The 25553-nt window shown below is 38.0% G+C and overlaps 1 protein-coding gene across 3 annotated transcripts in view; it reads right to left on the reverse strand.

Annotated features, from left to right (window-relative positions):
- PCDH9 (protocadherin 9) overlaps window positions 1-25553 on the reverse strand; it is a 963854-nt gene that overhangs the window by 491357 nt on the left and 446944 nt on the right. The gene's annotated exons all lie outside the window — the stretch shown is intronic.

Raw genomic sequence — 25553 nt, forward strand, 5'->3', positions numbered from 1 at the left:
CTGACTGTCAGGGGGAATGAATGCCTTCTATACAACCAATACACCATAATAAAGTCTTTGATAATAAGGTAGGTTAAGAAAATTTAACCTGCCTTTTTTTTTCTGTAAAGATGTATTCCTCAAAATATATAGATACAGAACTTGGATACATATAATATCATTTTTTTTTTATTTTGGCTCATGTTTAAAACAGTTCAGTATCATAAACACAAGACACGCAGACTTGGGTTTAAATCTCTGTTCACCATATTACTACTTGGCAATTTTAGATACTTTTTTTTACCCCTGTACTTATATGATTATCACCTTCCTCATCTGCAATATGGTAATGATAATATACTTGCCATAAAGATGTGACTGTTAAGCTGAGGCATTTAATAATGCCTGGTACATTCAACCTCTCCCTATTGTTCTAATATTAAGTCCTGGAGTTGCTTGCCAGCTCACTGACTTCCACTCTTAATTTCAGGTTGAAATTTCAGTATGTCATCTCCCAGGATGCAAAAAAAAACAGTAATTTTTTATCTTCCTGGAATTCAAGTCAGTATCTTAAAGGCTCAAGGGAAAAATCAAAACAAAATAAAGCAAAATATCCCAGCAAACTAAACTCATGCTACTACTGTCTTTACAGCAGCCTTGCTGTATGAAATAAATGGTTAATCCCTGCCATTTTCCTCTGTAGATTTGTTTCTTAGAGATAAGACTTCCATTTTGACTAGCACATCCAGAATTCTAACTCTCTACAAATCTGCTGGACTTTAAAAATCTTTCTGCCCTTTTTTTGTTTCCTGGCCTTCACCAGGAAAATTCAGCGAATTCCAAACACCCAGGCAACAATTACCACAAGCATCTCCCATGTATGGGTGCTCTCCATGTGTCATGATCTAAACAAAGACATTTAGATCTGTGCCATCTAATCCTCACAAAGTCCCTGTGGATTATGGGTAATTCAGACCCTGAGGAACTTGCTCAAGTTCAGCTGGGTGACATCTGGCAAAGCCGAGATGTGTGTAAATGTCTATTTGACTCCACAGCCCAGACTTTCTATCTCAAGGCAATCTCCAAGGTGGCTTACAGTTCCCATTAGCAAAGACATTTAACATTGCAAGAATTTTTATTTCAACCAGTGCATGCTGTTCAAGGGCATATTGAAGTGATTATTTCCTTTGCAATAGGGAAAACAAATTTTCACCCCTGGCTTATCAGAATAGTCCCTGCACAGTAAGGAACTAATCTATCCACAATGATTTTTTTTTTTTTTTTACATATAGAAAGTCTTTTGCTTAGAACCTAGCCTCAACTTGCTGAGCAACTAAAGCTTCATCCAGACCCCAAAATGGATTACATATGTTTCTCTAGCTCTATATTTTCCATTAGTAAAGCAAAAATTAAGATTAAGATTGCAACTTCCTCCCAGCACTCTATATTCCTCTTTTCTGCTTTACTGGTCTTACTAACAATTGCTATCTTCTAATATACCACACAATTTACTTGCTTCTTCTGTTCCTTATCTGGCCTATCTCACAAAAAGCAAGCTCCGTGAGGACAGAATTTTTGTCAGTGTTGTCTGCTGCTATTTCCTCCACATCTGGAGCAATATCATACAATAGATGTTTAACGAATATTTTCTAAATTAATGAGTAATCAAAAGTGTACAGTGAACAGATGTGCTTATTCCTCAGTAAAAAAAATTCTGTTCATTTTGAGTAATGCTTGAGTCTACAATACTGTTATCAACTACACTTATTTCCAGGCACCTATCTCATAGTAGAAGAACAGTAGATTTACTAAATAATGCTAAACTGTTTTTAAAGTGTCTCTACCGATTTTTGTTTCCAAAATGAAGAATTTCATTGAAGCCACATGCAGACCGCTTCTAATTGTCAATCTTAATTTATTTATTTTTTTCAAACTGATAGGTGTGAAATGTTATTTTATTGTGGTTTGACTGGCATTTCCCTAGTGCACATCATTTAAAATAGTCATGAACCTTTATTCTTTCTCTTTGGTAAAATTATTTTGCCAATTTTTACCCAATGAATTATTGGGTATTATTTATTGATTCATAAGAGTTCACTGTATACTTTTCACAGGAATCATTCATAAATTAAGTAATGGTTTGATTTTTCAAAAAATTTTGGTAGCCTCATAAAGTATTTATTGTAGTTGAATTTATTGGTCTTTTTCTGCATTATATATATATATATATATATATATATATATATATATATATATATATATATGGTTTTTTTTCTGTTTTAAAAGAGATTCCCATAACAGAGGTATACTCTTATGTTGACTTTTAAATGTTTACTAGTTTTGATTCACATATGTGGTTCTTCAATGCATCTGGGGTTGATTTATACATTTGGTGTGAGGCAGGGATCTATTCAATGTGTTTATTCAAATGAATAAGCAGCTGTCCCATCAAAATTTATTGAAATTTCTGTTCTTCACCCAATAATATGCAAATGCCACATGTCTAAAATATCAGATATTACTGTTTATTTTTCATGTGCCCAATTTCATATGTAATTTTTAACAATATATATGGTCAAAAACTTTAGGCATATTTAATATGTGAAACTTTATACAGGATTAAAGAAGAAATTGAAATCACTCAGAAACCTAATTACTTAAGCTGTTTTTAAAAGTGTATTTTATCTTAGCCAGTCAATGTAGGATCTCTGTGGGTGTTAAATTTCAATAAATAATCAATCAAACATAATGTAGGAAAGTTAATACTCAAATGTGAGGCAATTTCTAAACCGGCAATTTATTATTACTATGCAAATTCTCCAGTTCTAAGCTTGTAGCAAGGCAGATACTATTGTGTGAAGTTAGCTATCATCTTTCACCATGCACTGGATTTACTGCAAGAGTAGGTAGAGAGACTTTGCTTTCTATTGTAGCTCTGTTAATCTGCAATAACGTGAGAGCACACCTTCACACACAGATACATAGAAATATTAATACATTTTAAATAAGTACAGAAAAATCAAAGTTAGTGAGTCATAAAACACAGGATTTGTTTGACAATGATACTATATTTTGAATTTTTGATGAAATAGTCAATATAGTATGACTTGGGCAGTGATTTACAATACTAATTATCCATCTATATATATAAAAGCTCAAGAGACCAAACAACCAGTCACTATGATGCGTTCTGACCACCAGGGGGCAGATGCTCAACACAGGAGCTGCCCCCTGGTGTTCAGTGCACTCCCACACCAGGAGTGCCGCTCAGCTGACTGACCTGTCTCAGTGGCCCACCGGCCCTGGGCCGCCCGGTGACAGCCACTTTCTCCCTCAGTAGTCCTGCAGGTCCACTCTCTGGAGAGCGGGCCAGGCACCCATGGACCAGTGCTGGCTGCTGGCCTCCTAGAAGTCAGCTTAAGGCACCATGGCCGCTTGCCCTCCCTAGATGCTCCACAAGGAAGAAAATATATAAAAGCAGCCTCTAGGTGGCTCCCAACAACCAGCGTGAATGTCAGCGGGATGGCCTGGATCCCAGGCTGGCAAGGGCATCCCATCACCTGCCTGGAGGGCTGAATAGATCCCAGCCCTCACCCCCACGCCCCTCGGGATGGGTGCCAGACGCAGGGCTCACAGCTGGTGAGCAGTGAGTGCCACTGTGGCAGCATAAGCCTATCCTGATCAGGACTGACTGGCTGCAAGCCTGCGGCAGGTACTGCAGGGCTGGGATGAGCAGGAGTGACAGGCAGGAGTGGCAGGTGGTATTGAACTGCTGATTTTCCGCCCGATCCTGCAGGCCACGCTGAGGGACCCCACCCGTGCACGAATTCTTGCACCAGGCCTCTGGTATATATAAAAATTAAAAATAGAGCTCATTACTAAGCTACTCTGGTAAACACTTCAGTGAAATAATTTTAGTCTACTGGCAATGTTAATATGATCAACTCTACAGGAATGTAAAGATTTTGAGATTCACATGCACATGTATAATAATATTTTGTTGCAATAGTTTTTCTGAACATATATATACTTCACTGTCTTTACTCCTGTCCTATTATGTGGATTTCTTACAATATAAATAATATTATAGTGTATCAATTAACACCCAAATATATTGAATTATGCCCCCCCTAAAATCTTTGTTCCACTGACCCAATGTCAATAGATACTTATTCTAAGACTGTTAAAGTCCTAGGTTATGAATTTTATAATGGAAATCAATAATTTCCTATTTAGAATGCTTGCTTTGTTCCACCAGAGTGCTTTGCAAATTTCACTTCACAAAACTCTGAGGGTCTATTAAGGCATATTTATGTGGTTTTATGTAATGCAGTCACTGAAAAATATTTTTCTTGTTGGTCAATCTGTCATCATCTTCAGGATTTATTGCAGGGTCACATGAAGAATTCCTCAGTAGTAGGAGGCTGACTGTATTAATATCTACAACTGGATAAATTATTACAAGGGCATACTAATTAAAATTATGTGAACATAGCTTTTATAAAATTTATAAAATATTATATATATATTATACAAATTCTATGAAGTTAAGATAAAAAGGACATATACATGGTACTCATTATAAAATCCACATTTATTGTAATTTGTTGTATTACTATAGGTTACCTGTGAAAACTCCTGATCACTAAATTGACTCTATACATGTGTGTGCATTATATATATATATATATATATATATATATATATATACACACACATATATATATATTCATGCATTTATATGCATATGTATACCTACATGTGCATATATTGGTCATATATATGCGTTGTATATATTTATATGTTAAGTTACAGATAAAATAAACATGTTATATATAACATGCATATGCATATATAGACTTCATTTTGTAATAAAAATTTTTGTTCCTACATATATTTGTAGACTTTGCACTTAAGGATAGAATGACAAAGTAAATCAAACACTAAATTAGAATAATGTAAGTAGTTGCAAACACTATCTTGGTATCAAAAATGGTAAACAGAATTCCCAAAATAATTTGGAAATAATTTTAGCAGTGAATCAAAGGTGAATAATAATTTTATTTCATTAGATTCCCTTATGGTGGGATCCTTGTGACATAACACAAATATATAAACAAAAAAGATTAAAATAGGCTTTTGCAACCAATTTAACTCTATTGTACATGTAATATATAAAGAATAGACAATGTCAATAGATACTTATTCCAAGACTGTTAAAGACCTAGGTTATGAATTTTATAATGGAAATCAATAATTTCCTATTAGGAAGGAATGATACCTTATACTGTATTGTCATATGACAGCTCAAAATTTGTGATGAAATATATTATATTGACTATTTCATATATTATATTGAATCTGGGTCTGCATTTAGTGAATGAATGTCTACCACTTTCCAGAACTCATAATCTGTAGATTTATTGTTAATTAACCTTGATTGTATATGTCTTAAGTCTACTGTGCTATACATTTACCTATGATTTAAAAAAAATAATAATTTATTACCCAGCCAGCTTGGCTCAGTGGCTGAACATCAAACTATGAACTTTTGAAATATATTTTAATATAGCTTTAATATAGTTTACTATATTTTGTTCAATTTATAAACTATATTTTAATATGTTTCTATTGATTTCAGACAGGAAAGGAGGGGGAGAGAGAGATAGAAACATCAATGATGAGAGAGAACCATTGATTGGCTGCTTCCTGCACTCCCCTCATCTGGGATCAAACCCACCACCCTGACCTGGGAATCAATCTGAGACATCCTGGTTCATAGGTCAACCATTCAACCACTGAGCCATGCTGCCCGGGCAGATTTTTTTCATCAAATACTAGATTTATTTAAAGAGTATGTGGAGTAAAAAAAAAATGCATGGATTGAATTCAGTTTGCTATGGATAGTTGGAAAGATAAAATTTCTTTTACAAAGATGCAGTCTTGAGTAATAGAGCTAGAAAACAATTAGTAGTACTACAGATGAGTTGTAGACTTTACAGGTGAATAGAAGTGGGGCCAAAAATGTAATTAATTCTAAATACCACTGTAACATTGACTTTGGTTGGGCCACTAACTTATATTACCATGAACTGAAATATACTTAAGTAACCCTCATGATGTCTTTCAACTTTTAATTAAGTGTTAAAAATCATATTAAAAAGCTTATTTAATATGATTTTAATGTTTTTATTTATTCATCACTAGTGCCAAAAGACTTAATTGGAGTATTATGAAATGATTTATTGTTCCATCACATTTATATCTCTTTGTAGAAAAATATATGACTGTATCATTTAGAATCCAAGAAAAAGAAGGCATGAGGAGTTGGCTATTAGAACCTAATTTCTTTCAAAAAAATTGAGCTGAAAACTTTTAACATCTGTTGTACTTGATTAGTGAAGCTTTATTTTCATTGGCTTCCAAAAAATTGCTGCCACATTCAAGCAAGTAGATTAAATGTTATTAGCTTTAATACCTTTTAAAACAAGTTATCTGTTGAAGTGATAATGGAATTTAAAGTAAGTACATTCATTAAATTGGTTTTTACACAATTGTGGTTTCCCTGTTGGCCACATGAATCTCTAAACCTGACATTGCTAATTACAATTATAATAAATGGTAAATGTATACGTGATTAACTTCACACTATACTTAAAGCAGACATAAAGGTAATTGAAGAACTCTGCTGCCATGTTTAATTCTAGCAAAGAAAAACTTTGCTATTCTGTGCATCTTACAAATAAAAAAAAATAGAGATTTTTTTACATAAATGCTTGAATCTATTAAAATCTGAAATTTAGACTGTAATGATCACTTGTTCACCTACTATTAGATGAAGGGTAACAGACTCATAAGGCAGAAAGAAATGAAAGAAGGTAGGGAAGAAAGGGGGGGAGAGGGGAGGGAGGCTAAGGCGAAAGGGAGGGGAGAAGGGAGGGAGGAAGGGAAATAACATTGATAGGGAAGATCCAAGAGCAATCTTTCCATATTAATACACCCCAATTTAGATTTTCAGTTACTTAGGCTTGAAGAATTGGCTCCACTGTTACACATGGCTAGAGGCATAGTTTTAATACTTCTTTGTGTGTCAAGACACCTGTCTTTTTACTTCAGTGCCAGAAGGGTTTAACATCTTGTCACTGAAGCAACACAGCCTGCACATTTATAGGTGTCACTCACTCTACCATCTGTTCCTCAGGATAACAGCCACCATTATCACCCAGCCTCCACCTGAGGCTTTAACAATCTCTGTGGATTAAAGTTCAGATCTACAGGGAAGAATGGCTATCAGTAATGTTTCCATTCAACTTTGCTTGACCTTACCTCTCCTGCTGTCAATACCGCACTGCAGCCTGCTAACTTGCATTTTCATCCTGTGTTTATGTTGCGCTGTAAAGTTCTCGATTAAGCAATGAAACCATATAAAAGCCTTTGCACTCTTATTAGCATTTTTCTTCCTATTTTTCTGCTTCCAGTTCACTAAAACACTCAAGGCTACATCTACAGTATTTTTAATAAATAAATTTAAATGGAATGAAACCTAATTAAATTTCAGTTTTAGGGTCACTAGTCAAATAATTTGACAAATGGAATGAACTCACATGCATGCACACACACACACACAAACACATAAATAGATTGAAATAAGAAAGAAGGAGGGTATTGTGTTAAAAGCTAGTCAATACATGGTAATCAAGTTTCTTAAAAGATTATTTAATATGATATCAATTATAATGTAAAATAATATTATTTATAAATATGTATTATTATTTAACAAATACTTATTGCTCACACTTTCATGAAAGGTACCCCCTGATAAATGATGTATAGATACCTTCAATCAAATAATTCTAGTCAGTGACTGGAGGTTCTTTCTTAACTTTCTTTCTTTACTGGTCATATGAAGTTATTTTTATGGCTGTCATTATTTCTATATAAGGCATTCTTCCACATTCAAATGGCCAGGAAGAGGAAGTAGGCTCTGTTTACTCATTGCCAATCAAACTAATAAAAATGTTTTGCAAAGATGGTAAAACATGATAATGCTGTCAATTTAAAGCAGCTAATTACAAGGAGGAGTGTTTGTGCACATTGTGTTCTACAACGAAACTTTTACTGTGGCTATAAAACAGCATCCCTTTGTTACTACAAACGGTGAATTCTGCCGCATCCTCTTGCTTTGCCCACTGATTGGTTTGCGTGTCTGCTCATTGCGTTTGGAAGGTTTCTGGTATTCTCTCCTCTGGGAAGCAATAACTATTGCCCAGTAATGTTCTAGGATGCTGTCTGTATGCTTTCTTCTCCTTTTTATAGGCACTATTAGCAGGTTAGTCAGTGATTTAGTCAACAAAAGCAATAGCTTAGACTTTCAATGTGATCTTTCCATGACAAGTTAGCATGGTCCTTTGTGGGCATTTTCTACCAGTGATTCCTAGCCATTGGCCTATGAGGCACTTCTGGATTCCATCTGCAGTTGGCTAGCACTTATATGTCATGATGAATCTTGATTCATTTGAATATGTGTAGAGTAAGCTTAATCCTCAGCCAGCTCCACTTTGATATAGCACTGTGGCATATTTGTAATGTGCACAGAAGCTGGAATAAAATTATACTGCAGCCCCTGTTTCTAAAATATGTGACTCTACCATGGAAATCAAGTGAATGTAAAGTTTTCATTATTGAAGTGGAATTGCTTGGAACCATTAGTGTCCTTTCTTCACTAAGTGACCATCAGTACCCAAATCTCCTGCAGCTAGTGGCAGCTTCCACAAACAACTCTGCTCCTCTTATTTGGAAAGTTAAGTAAGCATGGCAATTTATTTATTTATTTACTAATCTTTTTATTGATTTCAGAGAGCAAGGGAGAGGGAGAGAGAGGGAGATAGAAACATCAATGATGAGAGAGTATCATTGATCAGCTGCCTCCTGTATGCCCCCCACTGGGGATTTTGCCCACAACCAGAGCATGTGCCCTTGAGTGGATTCGAACCTGGGACTGTCTAGTCCACAGTCCTACACTTTATCCACTGAGCCAAACCAGCTAGGGCAAGTATGACCATTTTACAGTTGGGGATGATACTGAGGACAAGCATACATAATTCAATGCTCCCCAAATGAACTGTACAACTGTACATAAATAATAAACTGAACACACACAAAGATTTTTAGTATTATTCAGAATATGATTTTGCTCTAGGGAATTAATTCACTCAACACATATTTATTGAGTTTCTATCACACTGTAAAACTGATGAATGAAATAGTTCTTGCCTTCAAGAAGCACACATTTTAGGAGAGACAGACATAATTGCACTATATTTGCATTATTGATATAAGTTGATGGAAGTACATTGATATTTCAAGAAGAGAATAATCAGAACAGAGAAGTAGGAAAATACTAGGCAAAATGATGAAGAGGAAGGGACAATTTGTTTGTGTGACAAAGGAAGATATTAAAGGTGGGAGGTGTGGATGAAAATTCTGTGGAAAGAATATAAGTGTGCAAAGACAAAGTAACGAAATAATATTGCTCATATGAGTGGTCTTAAGAAATTTTGTATAGCTAATCCATACATGGAAGTAGAGTCCAGGATGCAAACTAAGAAATATGATGCAGAGATAGTTCTACGTCATGTATAGTAATGAAGACCCTAGCCAATAGGTTACAAGACTCTGTTGATTGGGAGTTAACTTTTAAAATAAGTACTTCTTTAATTTTTCTAGGCCATTAGTGTTGTATTGATTTAAAGACTTATTCAACCTAAACACATTCAGATTTTTTAGAAAAGTGGGAGTAAAGACTAATTAAAAATGCAATATGATAATGATGTATATTTATTTAAAATTAATTTTACCCCATAATCCAAATGTACATAAGTTCCAAAATAAAATTTACCAGTTTGCACAGTGACGTTACTCTCTGAATTGTAAGTTAATCTTTGGCTGCTTCAAGTTTATTAGATAATATTACTGCACAATGTAAATTATTAATCTCATGGTAATGAACTTTCTAAGTAAACCACCTTTGTCAGTCTTAATTTTCAAGACAATTTGGTACAAATGGTAACTGAAGACATTACCAAGTCAGTATATATGTTATAGTGAATAAAATACATATGATAGCCAAAACCGGTTTGGCTCAGTGAATAGAGCGTCGGCCTGCGGACTGAAGGGTCCCAGGTTCGATTCCGGTCAAGGGCATGTACATGGGTTGCGGGCACATCCCCAGTAGGAGATGTGCAGGAGGCGGCTGATCGATGTTTCTCTCCCATCGATGTTTCTAACTCTATCTCTCTCCCTTCCTCTCTGTAAAAAATCAATAAAATATATTAAAAAATACATATGATAATTGAATTTATTCCTTTTGAGATGTATTTATTTGTATATAATACAATTCTCCACATAAATATAATTACATTTAAAGAGTATTTACATTAAAATAAACATGAAAACTGGATTTTTTTTAAAAAAGGGCCATCATTGTACAATCAAGAGCAGGAGACTGTAACTGTCAGTAGGGTCTTTAATGCACTTTCCAAATTGAGCTGCAACCTTTCTCTGTAGACTCATCTATCAGTCTTATATGGCCACACACTGTGTTCTCATCCCACGCACAGAGAAAGGATTCAGTATTTCTTTTAATAGAATAAAATGAAGGAGGGGGAGAGACAGGGAAAAAGGGAGTGAAAGAGAAAATAAAGGAGGAGAAGGAGGAAAGAACAGAGAAAAGGAAGATTGACATTCTTGGGAGTTAAACTGAATGTCTTTTTTCTTGTTTTTCCATGAATATTAAATTAATTACTACATTCTTTTCTAGCACAAATGCAATCATGTGAAAAGCTTCATCATCTCTTCAAAATATTTGTTCAAAATCTGGCTTAACCATATATTTTACTAATAGTTGAATATTAAATATCCTAAAAGGTTTTATTTAAATATTAATACTACTGTCTTTTCATGACCAGTGACTCTCTGGAACCACTTTCTCTTTTAGGAATGTCTCTAACCCTATCTTCTCTTTTCCTCGCTGTTCTTTCTTAGATGAGTGTAGGTTTTTTCTGTTAGCAGGCTTAACTGTGAGTTCACGTTGAATATAGACAAAAGACTAATGTCCCCAAAGCAAGAGTCCAGTTCCTCCATCAAAATTAGAAAGGGAAGAGGGCTCCCTCTGCATTGTGTAAAGGTAGGCATATTTGAAATGATCTCTTTGTAACAGAGTCAGTTTTCCTGAAGAGATTTGCCTAATGGAAACCTACCCTGAGGAGCTGTTCAGCACACACTTCGGAACTCTAGACTGCTTCATTCATTTAATTTCATCACCTTCCCAGAATCAAACACAATCATCTCAGACCCATAATATATTCTTTCCGAGGAAGGTGCTTTTCATTAAAAATTACTGATGCTGATACGAAAAATGTTTCAAAATTATTTCACCTTATGATCTTTATTCTTTTTTTAAAAGAAGATATTTTACCACGCTTTCTCTTACACATTTCACAACCACATTTACTACTTTGAACTCCTTCCTTGTCTTGAATCTCTGGATTTATATCCCCTATTGTTCTTTTGTAAGTTGGAAAGTATAGGTTATCATTTATACAAACAAATGGTCAAGAAAGTAAACACGTTCACTGAGTAAGGAGAGACAGTCAGCCTATTGTGAAGAGCCTGTCATCACATACATCATGCCAAGCACAGATGGTTGGCAAAGTGGAGACTGTGCACTATTGAAGTCACTTAAAAACATTTAAATCAAAGCCAAAATGAGATATCAAGTCACATCTCTTACCATATCCAATACAAATATAAAACAAAAGATAGCAAATGCTGGTGAGGATGTGTATAAAAGGGAATCCTTGTATACTGTGGTGAGAATGTAAGTTAGTGTAATCACTGTGACTAACAGTTTGCTCAGAAAATTATAAATAGGACTCCTTATTACCCAGCATTCCCACTGTGGGTATATCCAAAGGAATTGAGATGAGGAACTTGAAGAGATATTTGTATTGCCCATGTTCATTGCAGCAATATAAACAATGACCAATACATGAAACAACAGAGAAATGGATAAAAATGTGATATATATATATATATATATATATATATATATATATATATATAATTCAGCCTTAAAAGAGAAAAAAATCTTGCCATTTGAAACAACATAGATGAAAATGGAGAACATTATACTAAATGGAATAAGACAGGGAAAACCAAATACTGTATGATCTCACTTACATGTGGAATAAAAAATGGTGAAATCATAGGAACAGAGTGTAAATTGGTGGTTGTCAGGAGCTGGGAGTGGGGAAGATGAGATACTTTGGTAAAAGGGTATAAACTTTAGCTTAAAAAATTAATAAATTCTGAAGATCTAACGTATAGCATGGTAACTATAATTTATAATACTTATTGTATAATTGAAATTTTGCTAAAAGTGTAGATCTTAAGCATCCTCATAAAAAATAGTACAATAACTAGATGTGTTAATTAACTTAATGTGGGAGTCCTTACACAATGTATGTGCATGTCAAATCCTCATTTTTAATATATTTCAATTTTATTTGTCAATTATACCTCAATAAAGTTGGAAGGAAAAATTGTGGTGCAGTGGAGGCATATCACCATTAATTTATCAGCCCAATGAGTCACCTAAGATCTTATAACTGACTTCAGTAGCAAGGAATTCAATATATTTAAAAAATTACTTTTTTCTAATAGATAGCAATACTCAATAATTATCTGATAAGAAATATAAAGACAGGTTTTTATTTCATTCACAATTTATTCTCATAGAATAAGAATGCCTGTACATGTTCAGCTATTTGTCCTTAACACACAACTGACTTATAATATGAAGTGTTAAATAATTTTAAATGATCACTCCTCATAACTTTTGTTAAAAAACTTACCTTTTAAAAAAATGTAATCCACACTATCAGAAAACAGGTAAAGAAATGAAGTATTTTGGAGTCTTTTTGAAATTTGGACACTTAGCCATCTGAGTGACAGCATTAAAACTCCAGCCATTAGAAAGCTTTGGTGGCTCAGGCATTTCCATATGTCCTCAATCTGACTTGTTCCATCAATTCCACCTGGATTGGAACAGGAACTTCTCATTTGTCTTGCTGCTTTCCTTTTGGCTAAATTACAGAATAGTTTCTATTTAGAAGCCAAAGTCATCTATTAAAATTTTAATCCTTAGTACTTGACTTTCTTCTTCAAAATCTCTATTATTTACTCATCTACACTAATAAAAGACAAACATGCAAATTGACCATACCTTTGCTACACCTTAAGCCACACCTGCCAGCCAATCAGAGCAACTATATGCAAATTAACCCAACCTAGATGGCGGCCGGCAGCCACAGAGCTGGAACAAGCAGGAGGCTTGGTTGCCCCATTGATGGAGGAAGCCAAGCTTCCTGCCTACTGCAGCCAGCTCTGAGCTCCACTCAAGGCTACAAAGTTTCAATTATAGAAGATAAATAAATCCCAGAATAAAAAAGGAAGAAAAGAAAAAAAGGAGAGGCTTGGAGCTTCCATTGCCGGGGGGCTTGGCCAGCTTGAAAACGGCCATCAGCCCCTCACCTAGACGGGCCAGGCACCCCAGTGGGGACCCCCATCCTGAAGGGGGTATGACCAGCTGCAAACACCCATCAGCCCCTCACCCAGGCTGGCCAAGCACCCCAGCGGGACCCCCACCCTGATCCGGTACACCCATCAGGTCAAACCAACCGGCCCCCACCTGTGCACCAGGCCTCTATCCTATATAATAAAAGGGTAATATGCAAATTGACCCTAACAGCAGAGGACTGGGAATGACTAGTCACTATGACACACACTGATCACTAGGGGGCAGATGTTCAATGCAGGAGCTGTCCCCTGGTGGTCAGTGCACTCCCACAGGGGGAGCTCTGCTCAGCCACAAGCCAGGCTGATGACTCCCAGGATAGCTGTGGTAGCGGGAGCCTCTCCCGCTTCCTCAGCAGCACTAAGGATGTCTGACTGCAGCTTAGGTGTGCTCCCTGCTTGTAAGTGGACATCCCCCGAGGGCTGCCAGGCTGCCAGAGGGATGTCTGACTGCCAGCTTGGGCCCAATCCGCCAGGGAGCAGGCCTAAGCCAGCAGGTGGACATCCTCTGAGGGGGTCCCAGACTGCAAGAGGACATAGGCCTGGGCTGAGGGACCCCCTACCCCCGAGTGCACAAATTTTTGTGCACCAGGCCTCTAGTACATATAATAAAATCTAAATTATTTTACATGGTCACCAAAGTTACAGTGTTATCCAAATATTGCAATCTCTCTGTCCTCATTAACACTTAACTCTATGTTTTTCCTCCATAATACTAATTTCCTTTTTTTTTATTGCCATAGGCTCTAGTGCTGACTCAGTCTAGTCCTTCCTGAAGTACTTCCCTCCATATTGTTGAGAAAAAAAATCTCATTTTATTCAAGATTTTGTTCAACTAAACAATTCCTAATCACTGGAAATAAAACTCAACCTTACCTTATGCCTACTGTCAATCACCTTGCACTGCTTGGTGCTTCCTACCACTACCTGGAAATATGTTATGCATTTATGTGTTTACTTAGTTGTCATTTGTGTTCAACACTCTCATGTAAGAACCTACAAGGCTTTGCTTCTCAGTCTTACTGACTAATAAAGCTTTCAGTGCCTAGATGGGGCATATTATAGATGCTCAAGCATATACATATATGTCAAAGGGATCAACGAAAAGTACTCTGCTAATCAAAAAATTTTCAGAGCAAATTTTTGAACAGAAAGGTGCATCACCTGCATATTAATTTTGGTTAAGTGTGTTAGTACATTAAATCTAGCCAGAAAATCTTGGTAGAACTCAAACTTTGATTTTAAATTGCAATGTAGGTCAAATTGTTCTTTGTATAAGTATATTTAACAACCTCACTATTCCTCATTTTTTCAAACCTAAAATGGGGATAATAATGATAGCTACTTCCTAGGGTTGTTGTGAAAATTAAATGCGTCAATACATGTCAAGTACTTAGAATAGTGCCTGGCATATCATAAGAACTCCATAAATGTCACCACTTATTATCGCTATTATTATTTAGTTCTGCTCAATCCAAAATGCATTTGTAGCATTTTCATTCTTTGTTCACAGCAAATGCATCCTTCTTTTTTTCTTTTTAATGCCTCCTTCTTCAGTAAAAATGTGCAGTCTGAAAGTTCTAAGAGGCAGAAGCAAGTCTCAATGTATTCCCATGTACCTTACTAATTGCCTGGAAAACAATAGACATTAAACAAATGCTACTTGACTAAATTAATGAACATGATTGAAAATAAGCCTGAATGTTTTCAGTGAAGATTAACCAGTAACATTTGCTTTCCTTTGATTAATAAAGGCTTTTTATACTACAGTGTGTTAGAATATCTAGGAATGGGTAGCAGAGTAACCTTAATTTTCTTTTTCATGTGTGTTCTAGGACAAAGGTATAGAGGCATTGTCAAGGTCACAGAATCAAATGCTCTTTGGGACTGATTAATAAAATTACACACTGATATTCGCACTATAACAAATTTCCATCTTAAAGCAAAATGAAGTTTACATATTGCTGCAGGCATTGTGCAAATTAGAACTTCATTGAATATTAATGAATTACTCTTTGTGGCCAATTGTTATGCAAATTGCCAGAGTGTCAGAATTTATCATTTTATTTAGCTTGGGATTAAGGGGAAAAGCTTTTAAAAATCACGCAGAAATATCCGCAAACTAATAATATATGAGTTCAAGCTAAAAAATGTTATATAGTTCTAAAATCTATAAAATTGCAATGTTATGGTTACTTTTTTTAAAAAAAATATTAATTTAATGCATATGTTCTTCAAATTTCAGAAATTTGAAGATACATTATTAAGCAAATGGAGTGTAGTCAGTGGGTTTTCGGAAATTCTTTTGAATATTTTTTAAAAAATAACATCCATCCAGCTTATTTATCTAAAAATTATTAAAACTGAGTATATTAACTTTAGAAAAGTTTATTAAAGCAGAGCATGTTTCTAAAGAATTCATCAGATCCCAAAGCATGATTTTATATATATAAAAAAGTACATATATACTGAATCCTTAATTTTCATCACATGGGATGTAGATATATTGGAGTGGGGCTCTAACAAACTCGTCTTTAACTTAATAGTCAAGTCATAAAGTATAGAAGATACTAATAATTTAATGATAAACTTCTAGAGTTCATATTATTAAAGTGCTATATATAGGTATAACAAAAGTTAAGTTTCTGGGAGGAAATATAACAAAATGACAACTTTGCACAAAATTCATTAATTAGGTGTTTTTTCTCCCCTTAGAGCTAGTTATTATTTGTTTTAGTCTGTTCTTAAAAATAATTCAGTCAGTATTTTTCAATTCTGAAGTACAGTTCTAATCATTGATTTAAATACTAAGAAATCACAGATACTGAGAAGAAAATACTCCGTTACACTTGTTAAAGAGGAAAAGGTAGATTTTATTCAGGGCTGTGTTGATAGGCATAGGGACACTGCAATGGGAGTTTTCAGTGAGGGAGAGAGTTTGGGCTCAATGCAAAACACAACTTAGGCAAGTGGGGATTTTTAGCCAAGGAACAGAGCTGGGGAGGGAAGTTCTGGTTAAACTGACTTTTCTAGATTCTTGTTGAAGACAGGCCAGGGTTATCAGACCTCTCTTGGGGGATGGTAGAGGATGAGGAACCTGGTCAGATAGTCAGGGGAATCAAGTGAGGGTTCTGATTCCATGCAAAAACTGAATATTTTAAGGAAGACACAGATGAGCCTAGGAAAATGTTCAGGAGCCTGACTGAAGTTTGGTCAAGCAAAGAATGTTTGTCAAGACTCCGAAGGGTGAGTTTTTTGTTGTGTGTGTGTGTGTGTTGTTGTTGTTGTTGTTTTAATATATTGGCCCTGCAATATAATATCCTGGGAATAGCCTGGCATATACAATGTTATTAATTCATAGAGGGTATTTAAAACAATAAAGGTTAATTAATAAATGATAGGCATAGTTTTCTTTAATAAATAAAATAAGAGATTATTTTTATGTATTACCTTAGGAATATATTACCTTAGAAATATGAAATTAAAGATATAATCACTATAATTATAATGACATATTTTGTATCACTAACTTCTTAAAGATAATGGGGAGCCTTCTTCAACTGAAAACTATGGAAGGTATTACCCATTTAATTTGCTATTAAAAATGTCTATTTCTATAGGCTGTTGTAATGTTTTAAAGCACTTTATTTTTCTTTGACCCATCATTAAATTTAAAAAATTCTACCCAAATAATAAAAAAGCTATTAATATATGATTAACAATCTTTGTTTTCTCTTTCTGTAGCATTACAAAACAATTGATTCAAATTAAATTATGTTAACATACCAATTGTTTACCATTCTTTTTTAATTTCATTATTTTTCACTTATTTCAAAGTAAGAAGTGATTTGCTAATTAAACAGTGACAGGGAGACCACCAGACTCTAACAGTATCAATAGATTATTACAAGGGACCTTTTTTTTCCAAATATAACCAGGGGTGTCGGGGTTGAGGCACTAACAGAGTCATCTTTAACTTAACAGTCAAGTCATAAAGTATAGAGGATATTACTAATACTATATAATAAAGAGGTAATATTCAAATTAACCCTCACAAGATGGCTGCCTACGACCAGGCCAGCAGGGGGATTAGTGAGGGACCACCAAACCACTGAACAAGCAGGCCGTGTGGAGCGACCAGGCCGGCAAGGGGGTTAGTGAGGGACAACCAAACAACTGCACAGCAGGATGTGAGGGACAACCAGGCTTGTGGGGGGGGGGGGCATGAGGGGCAACCAGGCTGGCAGTGGGGGCAGTTGGGGGCAGTTGGGGGAAACCTGGCCGGCAGAGGGGGTCAGTTAGGGGCGACCAGTCCAGCAGGAGGGGCAGTTAGGGGTGATCAGGCAGACAGGCAGGTGAGCAATTAGGAGACAGCTGCCGGGGTCCAACCCCAGCAGGTCCAGGGGTCCCCAAAGGTGTGGACGGAGTCGGCGAAGAAGGAATGACACGGAGACAGTGTTCAGTTGATCAGCAGCCTAGCCAGGATCTCTAGCCCGGATCTCCAGAGAGGTTCTGCTTCGGATCTCCAGCGAGGTTCTGTAGCCATGTTCCCTTGCTAGGTTCTCCAGCCAGGTTCTGTCCAGGTTCTCCAGTCAGGTTCAGTGTCCAGGTTCCAGTCAGGTTCTCCTGCCAATCTCTGTAGTCAGGCTCAGTCCAGGATCCCTTGCCATGTTCTCCCGCTAGGCTCTGTCTCTAGGCTCCGAGGCCAGTCCCTCTCCAGGATCCTCCGGCATGCTCTCTCCAGCGAAGTTCTTCTGTCTCTAGGCTCCGTGTAGGTTCTGTCTTCTTGATTCTGTTCTGAGTTCTGAGTGTTTCTGTCTTGTTACAACTGTATTTATACCAGCTGATTCAATCCTATCAATCTCTATTACAAAGGTTAGGGCGTTTCTTATCTCCATTCCAGGGAGAAAAGATTATGTAGTTTAAGCATGATTGTTCATAGTTAAAGGGATTAATTACCCGCCTGGCACTTAGTTGAGGGGTTTTATTCCCTCCCTAACTTCAGGGGAAAATCCCTACCTGGGGATTCAACCTTTCTCAGAGAGGTGACCTTGGTTAAAACACAGCGCCAAGAAGGTGAGCAAGCATATTAAGAACCGTATGCCATATATGCCAGGTCCCTTGAAACAGCAAGGATGGACCGGCTCCCGGCAAATTCCCCCTTTTTTATTTTTTAAAAGCAGGCATTAAAAAGAAAAACCTCAAATGCTCTCTTGTATCCATTTTAAGAGTAGGATTGGCACTTTCTGTTATTACCTGAGTCCTGATCTATCAGACCAGGGAGAGCTTGCCAATCCTGCACTTTCCCGGGGTGGAAAGGCTGCAGTGGGGTTAAGGATAAGGCTCCTTGGGCCTACCTTCTCCCATGCCTCTACATTTACCTTTCCGGCACCTTTCCTTCCTCAGAAAAGCATGGACATATTTCTTGTATAAAACGTTCTGTCTGACTGGGAGTAACCTTAATTCTTCTGCTAGCAGGCATATGTGTTAAAAGATCAATTCAGAGTCTTATTTCTTTAGACTCAGTATGGCACATCTTCTTAATCTAAAGATCAATACAGAGTCTTCTTTCTTTGGACTCAGTATGGCACATCTTCTCAATCTAAGTTCTGTACTATCCACCTTCTTACCCTACTTATCCTCTATAGGGGGGTCTGTAGCACCCTGGTGGAGTCCTATCCGTCCCGAGTGTGGGGTTCTCAATGGGGGGGGCTTACCTAAGGGAATCCTGTTCCAGGGGTTCCCAAAGGTGTGGACGGAGTCGGCGAAGACTATCCACCCTCTTCCTATGGTGGAGTCCTATCCATCCCGAGTGTGGAGGTTCTCAATGGGGCGGCTTACCTAAGGGAATCCTGTTCCAGGGGTTCCCAAAGGTGTGGACGGAGTCAGCGAAGACTATCCACCCTCTTCCTACGGTGGAGTCCGATCCGTCCCGAATGTGGGGCGCTTACCTAGGGGTCCCTGTTCGGGCGCCAGATGCCGGGGTCCAACCCCAGCGGGTCCAGGGGTCCCCAAAGGTGTGGACGGAGTCGGCGAAGAAGGAATGACACGGAGACAGTGTTCAGTTGATCAGCAGCCTAGCCAGGATCTCTAGCCCGGATCTCCAGAGAGGTTCTGCTTCGGATCTCCAGCGAGGTTCTGTAGCCATGTTCCCTTGCTAGGTTCTCCAGCCAGGTTCTGTCCAGGTTCTCCAGTCGGGTTCAGTGTCCAGGTTCCAGTCAGGTTCTCCTGCCAATCTCTGGGGGTCATTTGCCGGGAGCCGGTCCATCCTTGCTGTTTCAAGGGACCTGGCATATATGGCATACGGTTCTTAATATGCTTGCTCACCTTCTTGGCGCTGTGTTTTAACCAAGGTCACCTCTCCGAGAAAGGTTGAATCCCCAGGTAGGGATTTTCCCCTGAAGTTAGGGAGGGAATAAAACCCCTCAACTAAGTGCCAGGCGGGTAATTAATCCCTTTAACTACGAACAATCATGCTTAAACTACATAATCTTTTCTCCCTGGAATGGAGATAAGAAACGCCCTAACCTTTGTAATAGAAATTGACAGGATTAGAATCAACTAGTATAAATACAGATGCAACAAGACAACAACAGACAGAATTTAGAACACAGAACTAGAGACAGAAGAACTTCGCTGGAGAGAGCATGCCTGAGGATCCTGGAGAGGGACTGGCCTCAGAGCCTAGAGACAGAGCCTAGCGGGAGAACATGGCAAGGGATCCTGGACTGAACCTGACTACAGAGATTGGCAGGAGAACCTGACTGGAACCTGGACACTGAACCTGACTGGAGAGCCTGGACAGAACCTGGCTGGAGAACCTAGCGAGGGAACATGGCTACAGAACCTCGCTGGAGATCCGAAGCAGAGCCTCTCTGGAGATCAAGACCAGAACTTGGCTGGAGATCCTGGCTAGGCTGCTGATCAACTGAACGCTGTCTCCGTGCCCTTCCTTCTTCGCCGACTCCGTCCACACCTTTGGGGAACCCCTGGACCCGCTGGGGTTGGACCCCGGCATCTGGCGCCCGAACAGGGACCCCTAGGTAAGCGCCCTGCACTCGGGACAGATCGGACTCCACCGTAGGAAGAGGGTGGATAGTCTTCGCCGAATCCGTCCACACCTTTGGGAACCCCTGGAACAGGATTCCCTTAGGTAAGCCCCCCCCCCCCATTGAGAACCCCACACTCGGGACGGATAGGACTCCACCAGGGTGCTACAGACCCCCCTATAGAGGATAAATATGGTAAGAAGGTGGATAGTACAGAACATAGATTGAGAAGATGTGCCATACTGAGTCCAAAGAAAGAAGACTCTGTATTGATCTTTAGATTAAGAAGATGTGCCATACTGAGTCTAAAGAAATAAGACTCTGTATTGATCTTTTAACACATATGCCTGCTAGCAGAAGAATTAAGGTTACTCCCAGTCAGACAGAACGTTTTATACAAGAAATATGTCCATGCTTTTCTGAGGAAGGAAAGGTGCCGGAAAGGTAAATGTAGAGGCATGGGAGAAGGTAGGCCCAAGGAGCCTTATCCTTAACCCCACTGCAGCCTTTCCACCCCGGGAAAGTGCAGGATTGGCAAGCTCTCCCTGGTCTGATAGATCAGGACTCAGGTAATAACAGAAAGTGCCAATCCTACTCTTAAAATGGATACAAGAGAGCATTTGAGGTTTTTCTTTTTAATGCCTGCTTTTAAAAAATAAAAAAGGGGGAATTTGCCGGGAGCCGGTCCATCCTTGCTGTTTCAAGGGACCTGGCATATATGGCATACGGTTCTTAATATGCTTGCTCACCTTCTTGGCGCTGTGTTTTAACCAAGGTCACCTCTCTGAGAAAGGTTGAATCCCCAGGTAGGGATTTTCCCCTGAAGTTAGGGAGGGAATAAAACCCCTCAACTAAGTGCCAGGCGGGTAATTAATCCCTTTAACTACAAACAATCATGCTTAAACTACATAATCTTTTCTCCCTGGAATGGAGATAAGAAACGCCCTAACCTTTGTAATAGAAATTGACAGGATTAGAATCAACTAGTATAAATACAGATGCAACAAGACAACAACAGACAGAATTTAGAACACAGAACTAGAGACAGAAGAACTTCGCTGGAGAGAGCATGCCTGAGGATCCTGGAGAGGGACTGGCCTCAGAGCCTAGAGACAGAGCCTAGCGGGAGAACATGGCAAGGGATCCTGGACTGAACCTGACTACAGAGATTGGCAGGAGAACCTGACTGGAACCTGGACACTGAACCTGACTGGAGAGCCTGGACAGAACCTGGCTGGAGAACCTAGCGAGGGAACATGGCTACAGAACCTCGCTGGAGATCCGAAGCAGAGCCTCTCTGGAGATCAAGACCAGAACTTGGCTGGAGATCCTGGCTAGGCTGCTGATCAACTGAACGCTGTCTCCGTATCCTTCCTTCTTTGCCGACTCCGTCTACACCTTTGGGGAACCCCTGGACCCGCTGGGGCAGGACCCCGGCAGACAGCAGTCCAGGATTGTGAGAGGGATATACGACTGCTGGTTTAGGGATTGGGCCTTAACTGGCAGTTGGACATTCCCTGAGGGGTCCTGGATTGAAGAGGGTGCAGGCTGGACTGAGGGGACCCCCCCATGCACGAACTTCATGCACCGGGCCTCTAGTTTCATGATAAACTTCTAGAGATCGAATTATTTAAGTGCTGCATATAGTTTTCCAAACAAGATCAACGTTGGGTACACAGTAGAATGAAGACTGAACTTCATTCCTAGGAAAAATGAGAATTCATTATGAGGTTAGCCTATTTAGAGGGGACATCTTGTCCCTGGGAATACACAAATAATGTGTGTTGTTCTTAGCCCTATACCATAAAACATGTATTTTTTTTCTTTTTGCTTTCTATGAGATGCCCAATGCAATAAACAGCCAGAATAAAAAAAGCTATGGAATGCAGAGATGAAGAGTGCATTGCTACTCAGTGCACTGAAACTCAGTGCATTGAAACCGATGCAGTAATGACTAGGTCAAAGGTAATATTTAACAGCTAAATGGAACAAGTGTCCGCATTCAACTCCCTCTAATTTCAAACACAATTTCATGCTATTCCAGACAGCAAAACCTCAATGACCCTCAGTGCACACGTAATGTCTAATATTGAGCATCCAGTAGGTGCCATCTGCCCCTCACCGCCCACTGCAGTGGAGCTCATGCAGGAAAGCTCTGAAACCACAAAACCACCTGGGCACTAAGCAATTCATTTCTCTAGCTATCTTCAGTACCAAGGCAAAAAGGTTTTCTTTTTTTCCCCTCCGTCACTCTGGGGTGTTTTGAATCTCATTACAATAACGATTCATTTCATATGCACATGGAAACGGGTTTTGGGACTGCTCAGTGTAACACAGGCTGGATCATGTTATAGATGATTTGACCCATCAGAAGGAACTATCATCTGTATCTCTTTGCTTAATAAAATATTTTAAACAGTATCTGGGAACAGGTGTGGCATAACTGTGCTGGCCTGTGGAATCACCCACGGAATAGGAAGGTGCTTTCCAACTGACTGAGACAGACGTGCTGCAGAGCGGCCTGTGAGATCAGCCTGGTGTAATCAGCAGTGGTCCCTGGCTCACTGAGTGCCAGGGGCTACTTCAACAACTGAGCCTGGAGCTTGACAGAGACTGCTGAGTGACCACAACATGATTTTGATACAGGCAGCTGTTTTCTTGGTTGCTCTCAATGAAACCTGCTGCAATAGCAGCATTTGGGGATGTAACTCCACTGTCATCAATCAAGAGCTTTGCTATCTAATTGACTTTTATGCATCTAATTCTCCCTTCCTCTGCTCTCACAGTAGGATGTCACGGTTTGCTACACTGTGTTTTGGGCAAACACACTCAAATAATTCAGCTGTAAAACTGATCTCTGATTAAGAGTCTTTTCAGTATTTTATTTTCCTAAAGATCACTCAATATTTATATCATACTCATGTTTCCCACAGTCACCATACACATAGAGAGCAGAGGAGACTGGGACTCAGCAGAAAACAAGTTTATAGACACGTTGCACAACATTTTACATGATTCCAAAATTGTTTAACTTTTAAGATGAAATTGAAATTATTTTAGCAATGTTTCCTCATTAGGATAAAGATGACTTGAAAGGGTGCTTGGTTCACAAATACTGCAGGAAAAGTGCCAGTTACTTTTTACCTCTTCCTATCAGACTTGCAAGAGAAGCAATATTAACAAAGAAATAAATACATCAAAATAAATAAATGAAAAGCTTATTTGTCCTAATACTGATCACAGGTTCTGTTGTTAACTATTTAGAATTATTCTTGCAATTATTCTTACTTAGTATAGCTTACATACTTTTCCTAAATGAAAATTATTTCCTTTCAGGGAAGTAGGGAATATAATTGATACATAAGAGTTTCGAACTCAAGAAAGTTGGTAGGATTATGCTTCCTAAAGGTAAGATGAAAAATATTTAATTGCTCATTTTCAGACACATCTGGGAGTGAAAGGGAGTGCTGTTAATAGTTACACAAAGATAATCAGCATGGTCCTGGCTAAGTTGGGATATGTGCTCAACTTACCTCCAAGCAATGTTTTTGGAGCTTCTAAGGACATTGGCTAAGCTAATGGAACATAGGGGTTCCATGTAAGTGGGTACCTTGGTAAGAATGTATCATGTTTTACTGTCCCCTTTATCTCAGTAGACATATGATACTTTAAGCTATTATTTACTTATGTTCCTTAAAGTTTTGAATGCTTGATTTGATGGTACCATACAATACAAATTTTGTTCAGTTACAGAAAGTAAATAGCTCCAAAATTTTATATATATATATATATATATATATATATATATATATATATATATATAATTGCTTTTACAGAGAGGCAAAGAGAGAGGGGGAGAAAGAAAGAGAATCATCAATGTGAAAGAGAAACCTGGATTTGTTGCCTTCAAGACACTCCTCCACTCGGGGTCAATCAGCAACCTGGGCAAGTGCCCTGAATGGGAATCAAACCTGTGACCTTTTGGTGTATGGGACAACACTCCAACCAACTGAACTACAACCAGCCACGGCCTGTTAAAAATTCAAGTTTGCAGTGTTTTCTAACATACATATACTAAATAAATCCTATAGGATATATAGCAGATCTTGGAGATTATTCTTAAATTCTAATTGGCAAAAAAGGGGACTAATTCTATAGTCAAACTTATTCATGATATTTCATATCATTGGTCCAGATAATAAAATTTGGGACTTGAAAACATTTTAGAGAATCCTAGGGTGACAACTCTCCACCCATAAGAATTTCAAGAAAGATGCAACTTTTAAAATAAAATCAATAAAATGTAATGTTCATCTATAGAATTGGAACCATGGGTTTTTATTTCTGGAAAGAGGTGAGTGGTGATATGATTTAATCTCCTTATGTTACAGGAGAAGACATCAAGATCACTGAGCTTAAATAACAGGCACAAAGTCACCCAACCAGGCACATGTCCATTGGGACTATGACCTCATCTTCCCTCCATTGTACATCTAATGAAAGAAAAAAAATAATAGTTTTTTTTTTAACATAAAAGGTTGTTAATATTCTGATTCCCTCATATCTTCTTCAGATTAAGATGATACTACATTTTGTTTTGTTTTTTTTTTCTTATTTACGTTGCTATGGTATTTTTATCCAATCTGGACACAATACAATCGTATTTGAGGTTTGGCAGACTGCCCTTTTGGCTTAGCAGAGTTGGAAAAAGGTTGCCAAATACCACAGTAGTTCATATTTATTTTCTGTTTCATGACATTTTTTCCCAAAGCCCAACGTTCTTTTCTTCAGCAAACCATCAATCAATTCTAGAAAAAAAACATGACTTTTACAATGGGTTGCCAATGTGGCTCTAGCTGCTGACAGCATGTCTTTTATGTATGCAAAATA

The sequence above is a fragment of the Myotis daubentonii genome, chromosome 2, assembly GCF_963259705.1.
Source record: "Myotis daubentonii chromosome 2, mMyoDau2.1, whole genome shotgun sequence".
Lineage (NCBI taxonomy): Eukaryota > Metazoa > Chordata > Mammalia > Chiroptera > Vespertilionidae > Myotis > Myotis daubentonii.